We start from the raw sequence: 12,414 nt of genomic DNA, 5'->3' as shown, positions 1-12,414 counted from the left end.
AGGTGACTATGTGCCAATCACCAGGAGATAGTGAGTTCTAGTCCCGTCTTAGGTATGAAATCCAGCTAGGTGACTATGGGCCAATCACCAGGAGACGGTGAGTTCTAGTCCCGTCTTAGGTATGAAATCCAGCTAGGTGACTATGGGCCAATCACCAGGAGACAGTGAGTTCTAGTCCCGTCTTAGGTATGAAATCCAGCTAGGTGACTATGGGCCAATCACCAGGAGATAGTGAGTTCTAGTCCCGTCTTAGGTATGAAATCCAGCTAGGTGACTATGGGCCAATCACCAGGAGACAGTGAGTTCTAGTCCCACCTTAGGTATGAAATCCAGCTAGGTGACTATGGGCCAATCACCAGGAGATAGTGAGTTCTAGTCCCGCCTTAGGTATGAAATCCAGCTAGGTGACTTTGGGCCAATCACCAGGAGACAGTGAGTTCTAGTCCCGCCATAGGTATGAAATCCAGCTAGGTGACTATGGGCCAATCACCAGGAGATAGTGAGTTCTAGTCCCGTCTTAGGTATGAAATCCAGCTAGGTGACTATGGGCCAATCACCAGGAGATAGTGAGTTCTAGTCCCGTCTTAGGTATGAAATCCAGCTAGGTGACTATGGGCCAATCACCAGGAGACAGTGAGTTCTAGTCCCGCCTTAGGTATGAAATCCAGCTAGGTGACTATGGGCCAATCACCAGGAGATAGTGAGTTCTAGTCCCGTCTTAGGTATGAAATCCAGCTAGGTGACTATGGGCCAATCACCAGGAGACGGTGAGTTCTAGTTCTGCCTTAGGCATGAAATCCAGCTAGGTGACTATGGGCCAATCACCAGGAGACAGTGAGTTCTGGTTCCATCAGGTATGAAATCCAGCTAGGTGACTATGGGCCAATCACCAGGAGATAGTGAGTTCTAGTCCCGTCTTAGGTATGAAATCCAGCTAGGTGACTATGTGCCAATCACCAGGAGATAGTGAGTTCTAGTCCCGTCTTAGGTATGAAATCCAGCTAGGTGACTATGGGCCAATCACCAGGAGACGGTGAGTTCTAGTCCCGTCTTAGGTATGAAATCCAGCTAGGTGACTATGGGCCAATCACCAGGAGACAGTGAGTTCTAGTCCCGTCTTAGGTATGAAATCCAGCTAGGTGACTATGGGCCAATCACCAGGAGATAGTGAGTTCTAGTCCCGTCTTAGGTATGAAATCCAGCTAGGTGACTATGGGCCAATCACCAGGAGACAGTGAGTTCTAGTCCCACCTTAGGTATGAAATCCAGCTAGGTGACTATGGGCCAATCACCAGGAGATAGTGAGTTCTAGTCCCGCCTTAGGTATGAAATCCAGCTAGGTGACTTTGGGCCAATCACCAGGAGACAGTGAGTTCTAGTCCCGCCATAGGTATGAAATCCAGCTAGGTGACTATGGGCCAATCACCAGGAGATAGTGAGTTCTAGTCCCGTCTTAGGTATGAAATCCAGCTAGGTGACTATGGGCCAATCACCAGGAGATAGTGAGTTCTAGTCCCGTCTTAGGTATGAAATCCAGCTAGGTGACTATGGGCCAATCACCAGGAGACAGTGAGTTCTAGTCCCGCCTTAGGTATGAAATCCAGCTAGGTGACTATGGGCCAATCACCAGGAGATAGTGAGTTCTAGTCCCGTCTTAGGTATGAAATCCAGCTAGGTGACTATGGGCCAATCACCAGGAGACGGTGAGTTCTAGTTCTGCCTTAGGCATGAAATCCAGCTAGGTGACTATGGGCCAATCACCAGGAGACAGTGAGTTCTGGTTCCATCAGGTATGAAATCCAGCTAGGTGACTATGGGCCAATCACCAGGAGATAGTGAGTTCTAGTTCCATCAGGTATGAAATCCAGCTAGGTGACTTTGGGCCAATCACCAGGAGACAGTGAGTTCTAGTCCCGCCTTAGGTATGAAATCCAGCTAGGTGACTATGGGCCAATCACCAGGAGACAGTGAGTTCTAGTCCCGCCTTAGGTATGAAATCCAGCTAGGTGACTATGGGCCAATCACCAGGAGATAGTGAGTTCTGGTTCCATCAGGTATGAAATCCAGCTAGGTGACTATGGGCCAATCACCAGGAGATAGTGAGTTCTAGTCCCTTCTTAGGTATGAAATCCAGCTAGGTGACTATGGGCCAATCACCAGGAGACAGTGAGTTCTAGTCCCGTCTTAGGTATGAAATCCAGCTAGGTGACTATGGGCCAATCACCAGGAGATAGTGAGTTCTAGTCCCGTCTTAGGTATGAAATCCAGCTAGGTGACTATGGGCCAATCACCAGGAGATAGTGAGTTCTAGTCCCGTCTTAGGTATGAAATCCAGCTAGGAGACTATGGGCCAATCACCAGGAGATAGTGAGTTCTGGTTCCATCAGGTATGAAATCCAGCTAGGTGACTATGGGCCAATCACCAGGAGACAGTGAGTTCTAGTCCCGTCTTAGGTATGAAATCCAGCTAGGTGACTATGGGCCAATCACCAGGAGACAGTGAGTTCTAGTCCCGTCTTAGGTATGAAATCCAGCTAGGTGACTATGGGCCAATCACCAGGAGATAGTGAGTTCTAGTCCCGTCGTAGGTATGAAATCCAGCTAGGAGACTATGAGCCAATCACCAGGAGACAGTGAGTTCTAGTCCCGTCTTAGGTATGAAATCCAGCTAGGTGACTATGGGCCAATCACCAGGAGATAGTGAGTTCTAGTCCCGTCTTAGGTATGAAATCCAGCTAGGTGACTATGGGCCAATCACCAGGAGATAGTGAGTTCTAGTCCAGCCATAGGTATGAAATCCAGCTAGGTGACTATGGGCCAATCACCAGGAGATAGTGAGTTCTAGTCCCGTCTTAGGTATGAAATCCAGCTAGGTGACTATGGGCCAATCACCAGGAGACAGTGAGTTCTGGTTCCGTCTTAGGCATGAAATCCAGCTAGGTGACTTTGGGCCAATCACCAGGAGACAGTGAGTTCCAGTTCCGTCTTAGGCATGAAATCCAGCTAGGTGACTATGGGCCAATCACCAGGAGATATTGAGTTCTAGTCCCACCTTGGGCATATAAACCAGCTGGGTGACTCTGGGTCAATCACCAGGAGACTGAGAGTTCTAGTCTCACCTTAATCATTAAAGCCACCTGGGTGACTTTAGGCCAGTCCCTCTCTCTTTTCAGCCCAGTCCTCCTCAGAGGTTTGTTGTTGTGGAGAAAATAGGAAGAAGGCACCCTAAATATATTTGCCACCTTGAGTTGCTTACAAAAATAATTAAACTTGGGGTATCCATACATTTTAAAAGAACCCAAAATATATAGGCTCCAAGAGGATGATATTCCCAAGGGTGGGTACCCTGGGTAGCTTACCCTAAAAAGGGGTTAGCTAGATGTTCCCACAGGTATTGTGGAATTACATATGTAATTATACTGTCAAAATATATTCCAGTATATATGTAGGTCTAGGTAATTATATTGTCAAAGTAATTGGAAACATCTGGCCATCCTTGCCTGATCTTGAAAAGTTAAGTAGGTTTGTTCTTCATACTTTTATGAGATTTTTTTTTTAAAAGAACTGATTGATTCTATGCCATCAAGTTGTTTTCGACTCCTAAATAAACAGATCTTCTCTATTATGGGCCATTCCTAACCTGTTTTTTCAGGACTCCCGGGGTGTGTTGGAGAGACAGTCTGGTATAGCGGTTAAAAAGCATGACATTAGCAACTAGGAGACAACTAAGCTCACAGACCCCTCCCTCCTCCTCCTCCTCCTCCTCCTCCTCCTCCTCCTCCTCCTCCTCCTCCTCCTCCTCCTCCTCCTTTTTGCAAAACTCACCCCCTTCTAGAACTGATGATGTTGCCTAGTTGGGTAATGAAACATCTGCAAGAAAACCACCAAGCTCAGAGAGCACCAAGGACCTCCTCCTCCTCCTCCTAAAGCCCATCCCCTTCTAGCATTGATGACGTTACCTTGTTAGTAAGGAAATGTCTGCAAGAAAACTACAAAGCTCAGAGAGTGTCAAGGACCCCTCTCTTGTGAGCTGGCAGCAGAGTCGGAAATTGAGGAGGGTTGGGGAGGAACATGGACCAGTCCTGGAGTCTGGGGAAGGCTCTGACGAGAGCTCTGCATTGGAGGCAGAGATGGGGCCAGGGCCGTCTGACAGTTATCAGGTGCCTATGGAGCTAGACAGCAGTGAGGCAGAGGAACAGCTGGAGCCTGTTCCTAGTGTGTGCATGCGCAGAGCTGCCAGAAGAAAAGAACAACTCAGAAATCAGGGTAGAATTGGGAGTAAAGCCACAGGTGGACGGTGAATGACCCCTCCCAGAGGACATAAAAGAGGAGCGAAAGGGGAATGGGCTTTTGCAGGAAACAATTTGTTCATTCAGTCGTTCAATATGTTTCAGGAGTGTGAAGATCTGTCCGTGAATCTCAGAGACTCTGTGCCAAGTCTTTCTTTGCACAGCATGGCATTTGGAAAATACTTACATGGCAGCTTTCCAAGCTAGATAAGGTCTGTGGTCATAAATCCACCTTTGAAAGATTGTTTGCCAGGCATTGGCTGAAGGGGAATGGGAGGAATTCACATTCGTTTAATAAAAGGGGTTTTGTCGGGACCAGGACTCTGCCTCGTGCTTTTAGGGGGAGGGAACACTCTCAGTTCGACAGTGAGCTATAAATATTCTCTTTAATCAGAAAGTTTGGCAGACTATCTGGGACCCTGCTTCTTTTCTGCAAAGTTTGTATCCATGCAATGACCTAATTACTCCCCCCCCTCCCCCAAATCATAAGCACGCCATGGTGTTTGCTTGCTCATCAGTGACACAAGAATGTCACTGTTAGGCCATCTCCATGCATTGTCAAGGCGCAAGTGTAAACATCAGCTGCCAATGCTGGCAAAGAAGGAGAAATGAGTTTCTTGGACACCATCTACCGGCCTTCAGAAGAAACAAAAAATTTACATGTCCCTAACACAGTGGGCTCTACCATCTCCAAGCTAACAGGACAGATCACGAAAACTGGGGCGGGGGGGGGGGAGAGAGAGGGAGGGAAGGCGAGGGAAAGGAAGAGGGAGGCAGAGAGGGAGAGAAAGAGGGAGAGAGAGAGGGAGAGAGAGAGGGAGAGGGAGGGAGAGAGAGAGGGAGAGAGAGGGAGAGAGAAAGAAAAAGAAGGAGATAGAGGGAGAGAAAGAGGGAGAGGGAGGGAAGGAAAGGGAAAGGGAGAGAGGGGGGAGAGGGAGGGAGAGAGGGAGAGAGAAAGAAAAAGAAGGAGATGGAGGGAGAGAAAGGAGAGGGAGGGAAGGAGAGGGAGGGCGAGAGAGGGAGAGAGAGGGAGAGAAAAAGAGAGAGGGAGAGGGAGGGAGAGGGAGGGGGAGGGAGAGAAAGAGGGAGAGAGGGAGAGAAAGAGAGGGAGGGAGGGAGAGAAAGAGGGAGAGGGAGGGAGGGAGAGGGAGGGAAGGAGAGGGAAAGGGAGAGAGAGAGTGGGGGGAGGGAAAGAGGGAGAGAGAGGGAGGGGGGATAAGGAGAGAAAGAGGGAGAGAGGGGAGAGAGAGTTGAATGATATTAAAGGTAAATGTTCCCCTCGCAAATATGTGCTAGTCGTTCCTGACTCTAGGGGGCAATGCTCATCTCCGTTTCAAAGCCGAAGAGCCAGCGCTGTCCGAAGACATCTCCGTGGTCATGTGGCTGGCATGACACAACGTCAAAGGGCGCATGGAATGCTGTTTCCACCAAAGGTGGTTCCTATTTTTTCTACTTACATGTTTTACCTGCTTTCGAACTGCTAGGTTAGCAGAAGCTGGGACAAGTCACGGGAGCTCACTCCGTTACGCGGCGCTCGGGATTCGAACCGCTGAACTGCTGCCCTTTTTGCTCAAGAGGCTCAGCATCTTAGCCACTGAGCCATCGCGCCAGTACACGATTTATTTTATATTCGAACCTGCGTTTCTCAGCCGGCCACCAACATGTCACTTCGACTGCGGTCGCATAGCTATCATTTTCATAAAGCAATATATTCCTTCGAAATTGTGTTTGGCCGCGTTCAGAGAAACCGCTCGACCGAGTGACATCAGCAAAGACACAGCAGCCCAAGACAGATGTCCCTGAACAGGGCGGCCGTTAATTGAATCTTAGCCGGGCTCTGAATTTATGAGCTGTGATGTTTTATTGAGTTGGCTGTTGTCGGCGTTTAATTTCAGAGAGCCGCTCTGGAGGAGCCGGGTGGGAAGGCGGGAGATGGCTCACGTCAACGAATGAGGTGCGCCCATTCAGGTAAGTTGGGATTTGGGGAGAACAGAAGGGAATAGAATAGAAAAAATGGAATGGAATAGAATAGAGAAGGAATAGAATGGAATGAGGAATGGAATGGAATGGAATGGAATAGAATAGAATAGAATGAGGAATGGAATAGAATGGAATAGAATAGAATAGAATAGAATAGAAAATATGGAATGGAATAGAATAGAGAAGGAATAGAATAGAATGAGGAATGGAATGGAATGGAATGGAATGGAATGGAATAGAATAGAATAGAATAGAATAGAAAATATGGAATGGAATAGAATAGAGAAGGAATAGAATAGAATGAGGAATGGAATGGAATGGAATAGAATAGAATGGAATGGAATGGAATGGAATAAGGAATGGAATAGAATAGAATAGAATAGAATAGAAAATATGGAATGGAATAGAATAGAGAAGGAATAGACTAGAATGAGGAATGGAATGGAATGGAATAGAATAGAATAGAAAATATGGAATGTAATAGAATAGAGAATGAATAGAATAGAATGAGGAATGGAATGGAATGGGAATGGGAATAGGAATAGTGGGAAGAGACCTTGGAGGTCTTCTAGTCCAACCTCTTGCTTATGCAGAAAACCCTACACCACTTCAGACAAATGGCTATCCAACATCCACTTAAAAACTTCCAGTGTTGGAGCATTCACAACTTCTAGAGGCAAGTAGTTCCACTGATTAATTGTTCTCATTCTTAGGAAATTTCTTTGTTCCTGGTTGTTTCTCTCTTTGATTAGTTTCCACCCATTGCTTCTTGTTCTACCCTCAGGTGCCTTGAAGAATAGTTTGACTCCCTCTTCTTTGTGGCAGCCCCTGAGATATTGGAAGACTGCTATCATTTCTCCCCTAGTCCTTCTTTCTATTAAACTAGACCTACCCAGTTCCTGCAACCGTTCTTCGTATGTTTTAGTCTCCAGTCCCCTAATCCTCTTTGTTGCTCTTCTCTGCACTCTTTCTAGAGTCTCCACATCTTTTCTACATCGTGGTGACCAAAACTGAATGCAGTATTCCAAGTGTGGCCTTACCAAGGCCTTATAAAGTGGTATTAACCCTTCATGTGATCGTGATTCTATACCTCTGTTGATGCAACCTAGAACTGTGTTGGCTTTTTTGGCAGCTGCTGCACACGGCTGGCTCCTATTTAAATGCTTGTCCACTAGAACTCCAAGATCCCTTTCACAGTTACTCCTATCAAATCTCATCTTAAAAACATGGCACAGATCTCAACCAGAGAACCGAAAAACTGATCCAATAGAGCAAGAATGAAGACCATCTAGTTTCTGATCTCATCTAATCATCTAAATAAAAGGTCAAAACAGAATTCTCGGTGGTGTTTAGGTAGACAATATAGGTAGTCCCAGACTTACCACCATTTGTTTAGTGATTGAACTTACAACGGCAATGAAAACTGTGACTTCTGAGTGTTTCAGACTTACAACCGTTGCAGCATTCCCGGGGTCACGCCATCAAAATTTAAACGCTTGACCCCGGGTTCATATTTATGTCCCAGAGTCACGTGATCAAAATCTGGACACTTTGACAATTGGCGTGAATTTGTGATGTTTGCAGTATCATGTGTTCTCTCTTTGCGACCTTAAAGTCATTGGGGAAGCTGGATTCACTTAACAACCATGTTACTAACTTTACAATGGCAGTGAGTCACTTAACAACAGTGGCAAGAAACATTCTTTTTCTATTATTATTATTATCATTATTATCATTATTATTATTTCAAACATACAAAATACACACAGAGAACTTAGACTTACACTACATTTACACAATACAGTGCGAACAGGAACTTTCTAATAGCAATTTCAAATCGGTACAATTCTCCTTATGTTATTTCCCCTTCAAATACATTTCATTTGAGTTTCACCATTTTTAACCCTCTTATTTTACTCATCTATCTGATATATTGGGTGATTACCTCTAATAAATGTAAACCCTCTTGAGTGCATATATAGATGTTAATTCTCCTTAACTTCTATTTGGGGGCTTTATTGGCTTCTTTCATTGATCCTTGTTTCTTTCCTCCATTCACCTATACCAGTGGTGGGCAACCCGCGGCTCGGGAGCCACATGCGGCTCTTTACACCCTTTAATGCGGCTCTTCTGTGTGCCGGGTGCCCGCTCCCCTCCCTCCTCTCGGGCTTCGGAGGGAAGCTTCTGCAAAAGCCCGGGCGAGTGACAACCAATTTTGGTCCTATGACTGCAGAATGCTGCAAAATACCATAAATGCAGGCCAGTTGTTGAGTGTTTCAAATGTGATTGGAACACTCAACAAGGTGACCACAGTGTGTGTGTGTGTGTGTGTGTGTGTGTGTGTGTGAGTGAGAAAGACAGACAGAGAGAGGAACAGAGAGAGGGAGTGAGGGAGGGAATCAGAGAGAGACTGACAGACAGACACACACACACACATAGACAGAGAGAGACAGAGAGGGGGAGGGAGGGAGAGAAAGATAGACAGACAGACACACACAGAGTGAGTGATTAAGTGAATGAGTGAGAGACAGACACACCCACATACACAGAGTGACAGAGAGAGAGGAAGGGAGGGGAGAGAGACAGAGGGAGAGACAGAGACAGACACACACACACACAGAGTGAGTGAGAGACAGACAGACAGACACACACACACAGAGTGACAGAGATGGGGGAGGGAGGGAGAGAGAGACAAAGAGCCAGAGAGAGAGAGAGAGAGAGAAAGAAAAAGAAAAAAAGAAAGAAAGTGGGAGAGAGAGATGAAATTAAAAACAACATACAAACCTGACTTACTCAAACTATCCAAGGAAATGCAAGGCCAATGTTCACATTAGTGGTTGTGACTTTGTCAGTCAATGTCAGGATGTAATTTTCTCTACATTGTAAGGCAAATTTTACGGAATTTAACGTTATCGATAAATAATATCGTTCTAAAGTTTTTGTTTTATTAGTTGTGTTATTTGTATCCTCCCGACCTATGTGGATACTTGCATGCAGAATATTCTCAATAAAAACTTATTGAAACTAAAAACAGTGTACCATCCTATGTATTTTCGGTTTTAAAAATGTGGCTCTCAAAGTAAATTTCAATCGTGGTTTTGGCGAGATTTGGCTCAGTTGAAAAAAAAGGTTGCCCACCACTGACCTATACCATTTTTTCCATATCTGATAATATTCTGTTTGGCAAGAAACATTGTAAAATGGGGCAACGCTCACTTAATTTTGTTAATTAACAACCGAAGCACTTGAAGGCAGGACAAGAAGCAATGGGTGGAAACTAATCAAGGAGAGAAGCAAACTGGAACTAAGGATACAATACAATACAATAGCAGAGTTGGAAGGGACCTTGGAGGTCTTCTAGTCCAACCCCCTGCCTAGGCAGGAAACTCATCAAGGAGAGAAGCAACCTAGAACTGAGGAGAAATTTCCTCATAGTTAGAACAATTAATCAGTGGAACAACTTGCCTCCAGAAGTTGTGAATGCTCCAACACACTGGAAGTTTTTAAGGGGATGTTGGATAGCAATTTGTCTGAAGTGGTGTAGGGTTTCATCACATGCCTAAGCAGGGGATTGGACTAGAAGACCTCCAAGGTCTCTTCCAACTCTGTTATTGTATTAAGCTTCTATTCTATTCTATTATTGGTTAAACTGGTCTATCTTGAGAAACCATCAATCCAAGTTTGCGATGTCATTTTTCCTGCTCTTTGTTTTGATTGGCATGTGACCGCAAATAAGCAGTGATCGCTAGATGGTTTATTGAATTCAAGCCCAGAAAACAATTTCTTTGTATTTTTAGGCACAAATCAATGGTTGATTCCCTTCGGTTAACATTTATTTATCTTCTTATATGATTTAGTTTGTATTCTGTACAGGTTTTTAAATATTTCATCTTTTTATTATTGAAAAAAAGCCCGCAGTTATCTAGTAGTAAGATTGGCAGTCAAGAAATTTAAGATATGTGTATGTGTGTGTGTGTGTTTGTGCATGGGTGGGTGGGTGGGTAGGTAGGTAGGTAGGTAGGTTTTGGAGGTCTTCTAGTCCAACCCCCTGCCTAGGCAGGAAACCCTATACCCTTTCAGACAAATGGCTATCCAACATCTTCTTAAAGACTTCCAGTGTTGGGGCATTCACAACTTCTGGAGGCAACTTCTGTTCCACTGATTAATCGTTCTAACTGTCAGGAAATTTCTCCTCAGTTCTAAGTTGCTTCTCTCCTTGATTAGTTTCCACCCATTGCATGAACTTCCTGACAGTGACAACAATCAACCACTGGAAAATGAAGATGCATAGTCAACTACTCTGCTATCTTTGTGTCCTTTCTTCTAGTCACCCAGCAAATCCACATTTTTTTTCCTTGTGCTGCAATGTTGCTCAGTTTTCTGCTTTAAAAAAAGAAGCAATGGGTGGAAACTAATCAAGGGGAGAAGCAACCTAGAACTAAGGAGAAATTTCCTGACTGTTAGAACAATGAATCAGTGGAACAATTTGCCTGGAGGAGTTGGAAATGCTCCAACACTGGAAGATTTTAAGAAGAGATTGGACAACCACCTGAAATGATATTGGAGAGGGACTGTGACTGTGAGAGGCGTCTTGGAGTCTTAGTGGGCAACCAGCTAAATAGGAGCCAGCCGTGTGCAGCGGCAGCCAAAAAAGCCACCGCAATCCTAAATTGCATTAAAGGAGGGATACAATCAAGATCAAGGGAGGTACTAATACCACTTTATAAAGCCTTAGTAAGGCCACACCTAGAATCCTGCATCCAGTTTTGGTCACCACACGATAAAAAAGATGTGGAGACTCTGGAAAGAGTGCAGAGAAGAGCAACCAGGGTGATGAGGGGACTGGAGGCTCAAACATATGAAGAACGGTTGCAGGAACCGGGCATGGCTAGTGTAGTATAGAGAAGGACCAGGGGAGACAGGATAGTAGTCTTCCAATGTTTGAGGGGCTGCCCCAGAGAGGAGGGGGTCAAGCTATTTCCCAAAGCACCTGAAGGACAGACAAGAGACAATGGATGGCAACTGAACAAGGAGAAATTCAACCTAGAAATACGGAGGAAGTTTCTGACAGTGAGAACAATCAAACAATGGAACAGAAGTTGCCTTCGGAAATTGTGGGGGCTTCATCACTTGAGACTTTCAAGAAGAGATTGGACTGCCATTTGTCAGAAGCGGTGTAGGGCAGGGGTGTCCAAACTTGGGAACTTTAAGACTTGTGGACTTCAATTCCCAGAATTCCCCAGCCAGCATAGCTCAGCTGGCTGGGGAATTCTGGGAGTTGAAGTCCACAAGTCTTAAAGTTCCCAAGTTTGGACACCCCTGGTGTAGGGTGTCCCGCTTAGGCACGGGGTCGGGGTGGACTAGAAGACCTCCAAGATCCCTTCCAACTCTTATTATTCTGTTATTTGGGGAGGGGGCAGCTGATGCGTTTCTTGGACCACCAGGCGGATCTCCTCTGCTCCATCCAGCCAGGTTCTCCTGCTTCAGCAGGGGGTTGGACTAGAAGACCTCCAAGGTCCCTTCCAATTCTGTTATTCTCGTGGAGGGGGGAGGGAGTTGATTTGTCTCTTGGACCGCCAGCCGGATCTCCTCTCCTCCACCCACCCAGCCAGGCTGTTCGTGCGGCTTAGCAGGTGCCTGCCCGGGCCCCCCTTTCCCTTCTCCGGGGACAGACGGGAACGCTTACATAAGGCGCTTATGCAACGCCCCCTCCCTCCTTTCGCCCCGAGGTCGGCAGCGGCAGCTCCGCGTCTCTATCCTTTTCAGAGACGCCAAGCATCTCTAACCTCCATTCATGCGAGCGCGGGCGCCGGCATCTCCAAAGCAGGCGGGGGGAGCGGCTCACTACAGATCCCAAATATGGGAAGGGGGTTTCCATTAATCCGACCGTTACCCCACATCTGGATCTCCTGGACGAAGATTGATCTACTGTAGGTGAAGATTAAGGAATGTCCTAAACAAAAAAGAGGCAAAAGCGACCAGAATTCGCTCTCGTTTCCCCTCCCGTCCCTGAGATGGAATGGACCGTCCCGCCTTCCAGAAGCTATGAATGAAATATTTGCCGCGAAAGGGAAGGGAGCAAACCATTCTAACGAAGGGGAAGAGTGTCATTAACTACAGCTGCGAATTTAGGATCCGAGTCCGA

This window comes from Natrix helvetica (assembly GCF_964273705.1).
Source record: "Natrix helvetica genome assembly, chromosome: 3".
NCBI lineage: Eukaryota > Metazoa > Chordata > Lepidosauria > Squamata > Natricidae > Natrix > Natrix helvetica.
This window is presented reverse-complemented; position numbering follows the sequence as displayed.